The sequence below is a fragment of the Callithrix jacchus genome, chromosome 1 (assembly GCF_049354715.1).
Source record: "Callithrix jacchus isolate 240 chromosome 1, calJac240_pri, whole genome shotgun sequence".
Classification (NCBI taxonomy): Eukaryota; Metazoa; Chordata; class Mammalia; order Primates; family Cebidae; genus Callithrix; species Callithrix jacchus.
In genome coordinates, this window is record NC_133502.1 from 16,324,529 (window position 1) to 16,333,283 (window position 8,755).

The 8,755-nt window shown below is 44.5% G+C and overlaps 1 pseudogene; it reads right to left on the reverse strand.

Moving 5' to 3' along the window:
• Positions 1-5,837: 5,837 nt before the first annotated feature.
• LOC100409660 (large ribosomal subunit protein eL15 pseudogene) lies at positions 5,838-6,449 on the reverse strand (annotated as a pseudogene).
• Between the last annotated feature and the right edge of the window lie 2,306 nt (positions 6,450-8,755).

An 8,755-nucleotide genomic window follows, 5' to 3' on the forward strand; every position in this document is an offset into this window, starting at 1 on the left:
GGCAGGGGGAGGGGCTGCCTGCGCACCAACCCCCCCCCGCCGCGCCCCCGCCCCCTGCGCCGCGCCGCCCGCAGCTCCCCACGCGCGCGGGCACCCCCCAACACCCGTCTCGGCCCGCCCCCTCCGCCCGACCATTGGCTACTGCTCCCGTCACTGTCAGGCTGCAGCCCGGTCCCTCCTCAGCTGATTGGCGGACGCGCAGGTGACGTCAGGCCAGGGGGCGCTAGTCGGCGGCGAAGGAGGCGCAGGGACGGACGGACCAGGCGGTAGAGGAGGAAGCCGGGTTGTGGGCGCGGAGCTGAGGCGGGGCCGGGGCGGGAAGGGGCGGCCCCTGCCGGGCCCGGCGAGGTGGGCTGCGGGAACCGGAGCAGGCCCTCTCTCTTTCTCCGCGGTCGCGCGCGGGACCCTATTTCTGGCCTGTCTCGCGCTTCGCCCGCGCTGTGGTCCCCGCGGAACAGCCCGAACTCCACTTCTTCCTATCCCGGAGGAGTTGTTTAAAACGTGCGTGTCTCCACCTTCTGCTTCTCACAACAGAACTGACTGAAGCCCTGTTCTTCCTGCCGAGCCATGCTGCCGCATGAACCCTGCTGCGGCCAGAGCCACCCAGCGCGCGCCCACTCATCACAGGCTCCACCCGCTTGGTCCCGAACCTCCACTCCCACCCGAGTGGCCGCCACACCCCCCACACTCTCACTCTCAGAGGTGTTTGCCGCCTGCTTCAGGAAAAAAGAGAAACTTATTCCACTTTCCTCCGGCGAAACTGCACACCTGTTCCCTCCTCTCATCACCGAGCCCCCCCCTTCCGTTTTTCCAGTATCGCAGAATCCGATCCATTGCTCTCTATGGACTAGAATCCGCATCCTCGGCATTTCATCATTCTCAAGACTCTCTACTCCACGTACCCTTGCAGCTGCCGCCCTCTCCTACTTTCCATCGCTGAAGTTGGTGAAGGAGGCGCCCCAGTTTTTTGGTTTCTCAACTCCATTCACGTGTTCGTTTTCACACTCAGTGAAATTGCCTTTTTAATGGTCGCCAGTAACATCCGCATCACTAAAGCCAAAGGACACTTTACTTTCTCATGTTATTTGATCTCAGCAAAATTCCTTTTTCCTCTTTGAAACACATCTTCCTGTGGCGGAAGGGTGTTCCACTTTCCTATCTGTCCTGTCTTGGCGCGCTTATCTGCTTTGGATGATCTCCAAATAACAGAGTTTTCAAGGTCTCGCACCTTTCCTCTTACTCCACAATTTTTCCCTGAATGATTTAACCTGCCGTCAACACTTAAATCAGTATATCCCAAATTTACCACCCTAATCTGTGCCCCTCTGAGCTCCAAACCCGTTTATCTAGCTTCCTATTCAGCTACTCCTCCTGCGTGTGTAATGAGCACCTCAAATGGAACCCATCCGAAGCTGAATGCATGCATTTTCTGCTTGCTCTCAACTTCCTGTCTCCCGGTGGTAGTGAAGACACCACCATCCATTCAGTGTTTCCCAAACTCTGCCTTCACCCCGGCATCTAACAAATCTCCAAGACTCTATTTCTTAAATATTTCTGAAGTCTGTCCACTTTCTTCCATTTCCGGTATTATATTTCGTGATGTACTTACTGCGCGTGCTTCTTCCCGGCCCACACTCAGTGATGTCTCATTGGTAGAATGTAATGGGCCATGGTGGAAGTGTTTACACCGTAGAAATTAGCCAACATTGTGAACCATAAATCAGGGATTGATTTGTTTTGTTGGTGGTCTCTAGACTTAAGAAAGTGATGGGGAAAATGTTAATAATGCAGATTAAACCTAAAAATGTGTTGCGCTTAGTGCTGAAACAAAAATATTGCAGTTCAGTGAGTTTATACAAGACTAAGAAGTAGCTTAACAGACCACATATCAGATTTAAGGACAATAAAGTTGTTGGCAAAAAGGAGATCGGTATGCAATTTCACTAGTCACCTCATAGATGGATTACAAGCATTGGATGGATTCAGACACAAGCCTTTGGCAAAAAGGAACCAAAACTTTCTGTTAGAATCAGCCAAAATAGAACTGACAATAAAGAGTATCTGCCTATTTTTTTTAAAAATTGTGTATTGTTTATTACACATCCTTTTTATCAGAAACATTTATAATATACATTTGTATATATAGGCACTTTTTTTTGCTACAGGTATTTTATTTTATTATGTATTTATTTTTATTTTTTATTTTTGAAAGAAAGAGAAAGAGAAAGGGAGAGAGAACAGGAGTCTTGTTCTATCGCCCAGGCTGGAATGCAATCTAAAAATAGGTATTAAAAACCTCTTTTGTGCCGATAATTGTGCTTAACAGCGGAGACAGGAAGGAATAAGGGAAGAAAATAAACAAACAGCCAACCAATATTTCATTTAAGTCTGTGAAATGCTGTGCAAATGCTGAAGAGTTATTTACTTCCAACTATGTGGTCACTTTCAAAATAGGTGTAATGTGATACTGAGAAAAATGTATGTTCTATGGACCTGGGGTGAAGAATTAATTATATAAATATTCACTGAGTTTACTTGTTCCAGTAAAAAAATCATAGATGTCCCTGTTAATTTTCTATCTTGTTGATCTGTCGAATATTAACAATGTGGTGTCAAAGTCTCCCGCTATTATTGTGCGGGAGTCCAAGTCTCTTTATAAGTCATTAAGAACTTGTCTTATGTATCTGGGTGTTCCTATATTGGGTGCATATATATTTATAATCATTGACTCCTGTTGTTGCGTTGATCCTTTTACCATTATGTAATGTCCTTCTTTGTATCTTTTAGTCTTTGTTACTATTAAAGTCTATTTTGTCAAAGATGAAAGTTACAACTCCTGTTTTTTTTTTTCTCTCTCTCCATTTGATTGGTGAGTCTTCCACCAGCCCTTTGTTTTGAGTCTTTGTGTGTCCTTGCTTATGAGATGGATCTGGATACAGCGTACCTATGGGTTTTGACTTTTTATTCAATTTGTATAGGCACATATTTCTATTTCCCCCAGCAAGTCAGCTGTTGGACATTTACCAGCACACTGCTGACTGACATAGAATCACCAGTGCCTGGTGGAAATAAAAACCAGATGAAATTTTAGTCAGTTTTAATATTGTCAACGCTCTGTAAACAACCCACCCCTTATCCCTTATTTCCTGCCCCAGGATGGTTTGCCCTTTTTATGGCCCCTCTTGATGGCCTCTGCTTCCCAGTACTCTTAGATTGAAGATCTCAATCTTTCATGATCTGCAATGCCACAGCATGATCAGGCCCCTTGCCTGCTACTCCTGAGTCATCCCATGGCTTTCTCTGCTGCATTCCCTAGGCCCTAGCTGTGTTGCCCATCTTGTGTCCTCCAGTGTGCTCTGTGCTCCTTTCCATCCTGGGCTGTGCACATGCACCTGCAGCACTCCCTCCTACCCTCCTACACCACACCTGGCTACCTCCATCCAGTTCAGAGGTCTCCAACTACCCAGGGCCACAGATGGGTACTCGTCTATGGCTTATTAGGAACCAGGCAGCACAGCAGGAAGGGAGAAGGCCAAGAGAGCAGTGCCATCTGAGCTCTGCCTCCTGTCAGATCAGCACCGGCACCAGATTTTCATTGGAGTAGGAACCCTGCAGTGAAATGTGCATGGGACAGATTTAGGTTGTGAGCTCCTTATGAGAATCTAACTAATGTCTGATGATCTGAGGTGGAACAGTTTCATCCCGAAACCATCACCCCAACTCCCTCCGTGGAAAAACTGTCTTCCATGAAACTGGTCCTTGTTGCCAACAGGTTGGGGACCAAGCTTTCGCTGCCTTAATTCATTCTTCAGATTGCTATTCAAGTGTCATCTCCTCTGAAAACCATGAATTATTGCCCCAAACACCTGTAGGTTCATCGGTATATACTCTAAAGTCTCTTATTAAAACTGTAATTAACTGACAGTGTGGCCATTTATATAAAGTCTATCTCCAACTACCTCACTAGACTGTAAGTTCCATGAAGGCAAGAACCATGTCTGTGTAGTTAACTCCTGCACCCCTGCAGCTACTGTGCCTGCCACACAGCAGGCATTCAACAGGGTCTCTCCTAGAGAAGCTCAACTCTTAAAGTCGTGTTACATGTTATTGGCAAAACTGGAATTAGAACTGGAGTCTCCTGACTTGATCCAATATTCTTCTGTTCTGTAAATTGAGGAGCCAGCCATGATGAAAATGATATAATCCTATGTGCCAAGAACAGGGACAGGCTCTGTGGAGAAGATGAAGGTAAGCATGACACTGATTCCACCTCTTATAATCTTATGGTTTAGTAAGAAGGATGAGACGCAACAAAAATTTCCCTATTCCTTAGCTCTATACTGATCCCAACCCTTTGCCCCCATCATGCCTTCTGCATGTGACAGCAACACCCAAACCCTTGGGCAGGAGCTCTGGGGTTGGTGTCAGACATGGAAGGCCACTCAGTGTGCTCCAGCACTGTGCTTGTGTTATTTAATTCTCACAAAAGTTCCGGCCAGGCATGGTGGCTCATACCTATAATCCCAACAGTTTGGGAGGCCGAGGTGGGCAGATCACTTGAGGTCAGGATTTCAAGACCAGCCTGGCCAACATGGTGAAACCCCTTCTCTACTGAAACTACAAAAAGAAAAAACAAATTAGCTGGGGGTGGGAGGTGGTGGGCACCTGTTATCCCAGTTACTTGGGAGGCTAAGGCAGGAGAATCGCTTGAACTTGGAAGGTGGAGGTTGCAGTGAGCCAAGATTGCACCACTGCACTCCAGCCTGGGTGACACAGCAAGAACTTTGTCTCAAAAAAAAAAAAAAACAGAAAATGAAAAACACAAAAGACTTCTGTCAAGTGCATATCATTATCCTTATCCCACAAATGAGGAAGGAAGCACAGAGGTCCAGGGTCAAACAGCTGGTACATTACTCAATAAAGCCAAGACACAACCAAGGGATGTAGTCAGAGAGTTAAAGAACCTTCTACCTGCCTAATAAGGTTATGTTGGACTGGAAAGAACTGGAACAAAGAAGAGAGTACATATTGTCTTGTCTTCCTATACCTTCTCCCTCGTGAAGAGCAGATGTCAAAAATTGTTGGCGGGAGATGAGCCATTTGAGCCTTTTGGGGATAACTACTTTGAGTTTGGTTGCAGTTTTGGGGGTGGTTGAAATGATTTGGTGTCTGGGAAGTCTCTGGGCTATGAAATGTGCACACAAGGTACACTGTAATGTATGAATACAGCCCCCTGGAGTTGTGCAGGGCACAACTAACTCTCAGTGACTAAGCCTGATCAAGTTTCCTTTCTCATGTCCTAGCCAAGCACAGTCTGCTCCATACAGTCATTCTGGGACCCAAACTCCACCCATGTTGTGGCTCCAGGCTTTCAACTTTAACTGGCTTCACTGTTGCTTGGCATTATTCCTTGGGAGGAGGGGAGAAGAGAGTGAATAGATTGAAAAGACACATGTGCTGTCAACTGCCTTGGCCTGGAAGTTACACACGTTACCTCAATTCTCTTTCTTTCTTTCTTCTTTTATTTTTACTCTTCTTTTAAAGAGTTTTTTTTAAACTCTTGTTTTAAAAAGTTTGTTTTAAGCCTATCATATCACACAGTGTGTTTTAGACACTCACATATAACTCCCTAATAAGAAAAGCAAAGGCAAAAAGTTTGTCTTATTAGGAACAAGATACACCATCACTTACCGTCTTCAAACATTATTGCACTTTAACCTTCTTAATTTGACAAAACATTCATGAAACAACCCGCAGACCAGTTTTAATGGACAAATAACACCTGTAAGCAGACATGACTGTCCTAAATTGCTTATTAGATATGAATTTTATGAACTTTATATTAGTGGTAATGGTGGAGCTGGAGAGCAGTGCGCCTTCTCAAAGCTGCCTGGTGAGAACCACCAATGGTGTGGTGGAATTTCTGGCCCTTTCCAAGGCCACGGCTCTTTCGGCCTGCAGATGTCAACCCAGGCATCTCCCTGTGCTTGTGGACTGGTTTGCTGATCCACTGGGTGTCAGGATTTCTTCTTTATGGAATGGATCAATGAGAATAACCTCAAAAAATTTGTATGTGGAATCTTCACCAACCCAGTAAGAATTCAGGACTCTTAGAGCCCCAGGGTGGCATCCAGCTCTCTCCTCTGCAACGAACTGAAGGTTTTGAGCAAACTTTAGCTGCTTAACACCATGATGGACAGGCTTGCGGTAAGTTCCACCCTTAGGAACTCGGCATTTTTGGCCACCATGGTGAACACAAATTATATATATAATATAACCTTGCTGGGTCTTGTAGCACAGTCGGCATGCTTTATCAGGCCGGGTGGGGTGGGGAGCCCTGTGGAGAACAGAGAGCTGGCGGCACTGCCTGCAACAGACCCTAAAAGAAAGCGCATAACATCAGATTGCTTCTTTCTTCATAGTTCCTGGGTGTACTTGTATCCACCCATCTTGGCTTACCTACTGGCTGCCACCAGAAGGAAAGGAAAGGGTACTTCCACTCTCTTTCTAGTAGAGAAAAGCAGTCATACTGTCTAGATGTAAGAGGGCTGGAAAATGTAGCTTAATTGCGGGCCCAGAAAGGTGAAATGAGTTTGTTTTCACTTGTGTATGATTTTTATGGGAAAGGATTGGTGGAGGGACAGTATTCCAGCAATGAATGGGCATGAGATTTTGGAAAGCTATGGCCATGTTTCTAGAAATCCAGATAGCCTAGACATGGAATCCATGAGGAGCAATCAGGCTGAAGAGGGGGTTGAACTTTCCAGATTGAAGAGGGAATGGGATGTCATGATAAGAAACTTGGGCTTTGTTCTATAGGCAGTAGGAGGTCTGTGAAGTTACTCATGAGAGAATGAATTAACCAAGCCATGTTAAAGGAGATTAATCAGCAGAGATTGTGCCCAATGAGATAGGAAATAAGGCCAGGGCTGGAGCAACCCTGTTTTTCTCCAGCATCAGCGTGTTTGCTGGAACAAGGATGAATCAGATGTTTAGAAATACACAGTGCTCAGAGACCATGCAGCACGGGAGGCCAAGAGAGGTGTCTTAGGTCCAAAGTCTCTAGTTTGTGAGGCCTCCTAGATCTTTTTAACCCAAGATTCTGAGAGATGCTCTTGTTTCCTTCCAATGCATTCCATATTTTTTCCTTAAGATACCTTGAACAGCTTCTCTTCCTTTCAAATGAAGGAACCTTGATTAAGATGAAGGTGGTTGGAAAGAAGATTTGAGAATTTATCTATGTCAGTGGATGAATTTAAGTTTAACCCACTATCCCTTGCCCTGTCTGCTTTCCATCTTAGCTGTCTGAGCAGAATTGGAGAGAACAAGTGGTCTGCATGAGTCAGGTATGAGAATGAACACTTTGGTCTCTGCTGTAATTTGTGGGTCATGGGGTTGATGGCCCAGGAGAGTAGGGAGGATGCCAAGGCCTAGAAGGTCATGTAGAGGGAAAATGTGCACATGAAGCAGGAGATTCTGAGAACTTGATTCTAAGAGCCCCTCCCTGGGTCTTGTTCTCTTCTAAATGCAGCATCCTAACTTTAAATTGCTGTTTAAGATACATGAGAATATAATAATTAATAAAATTTATTTTGCACTGATAACTTAGCATGTGCCAGGCACATGATACACACTTTCATTTATGTGTATGAACCTAATTATGTTATAGGAACCTAACAACCCCTTGAAGTTTGGTACAGAAGGGAAAGTTGAATCTTGGTGATATTAAGTAGCTTGCTCCAGGTCATGTAGAGAGCAAGAGTCAGAGCGGGGATATGCACTAGGGAACCTAACACCAAATCCCATTGTAAAATTGGCATACAAAATTGCCTTCCATTTGATTACTGTTTCTTCAAATGTTTGCTTTTCTCCTCCAGATGATACAATCTTCTCAATATGCTCCTTTTTCCTTGGGTTGGGCTGAGTGAGCATTGACAGATCTTGCTCTCTAGCTCAAGTTCTGTAGTCTTTATGCAGACCACCACCCTCCTGCCTACATTTTTAGGAACAGGTTTTATTTCCATAATTATTATTTTTCCCCACTAATCACATTTATATCTTTGTCGCTTTCATGGAATTTGGAGGGTGCTCTAATACCTTGTGATTATTTGAGAATTTTCTCTTGCCCCTCCCTTTTTTTCTTTTTGGTTAATACGTCTTTCTACCTTTGCCTGGGATGTGCCTCACACCTGGATATTTCCCACCCACCTCCAGAACTTAGTTCAAGGAGAACTTCCTTTGTAAACCGGCATTGCTTAAATCCTTGGGTAGAATTAATCATGCCCTCAGTTGGGTCCTCAGTGGATCCTATAAAGCTACTGAGTCTTTCCAATCTTCTGTTAATTGCTCTTGCAAAGATTCCCTTATAAGTGTAGTGTTTTCTCATCTGATTCCTTTTCTAGTACATACACAGCACTGAACACAGTAGAAACTTAAAAAGAAAAAGGAGGGGGGTTGTTGAATTTAATTCAGTTCCCAAATTCAGTAGGATGACAAAATATATGAGGAACATTCTAGTGCTTAGAGGGATCTAAGAATATTTAGTCTGTGGGAGAAAAAACCGAGAAGAGTATAAGATCAAATATCCTAAGATCTATCAGATCTGTGCTGCTCCCAAAAGCACAATTCAAAGTAATGGGTAGAAGTTGGAAGAAGATTTTCCCTTACTTTGAGAACTAATTTTCTAATTATAGATGCCTAGCAATTCAACAGTTTACCATAAACACAATCATGAGTTCCCCAAACAAATCAGCAA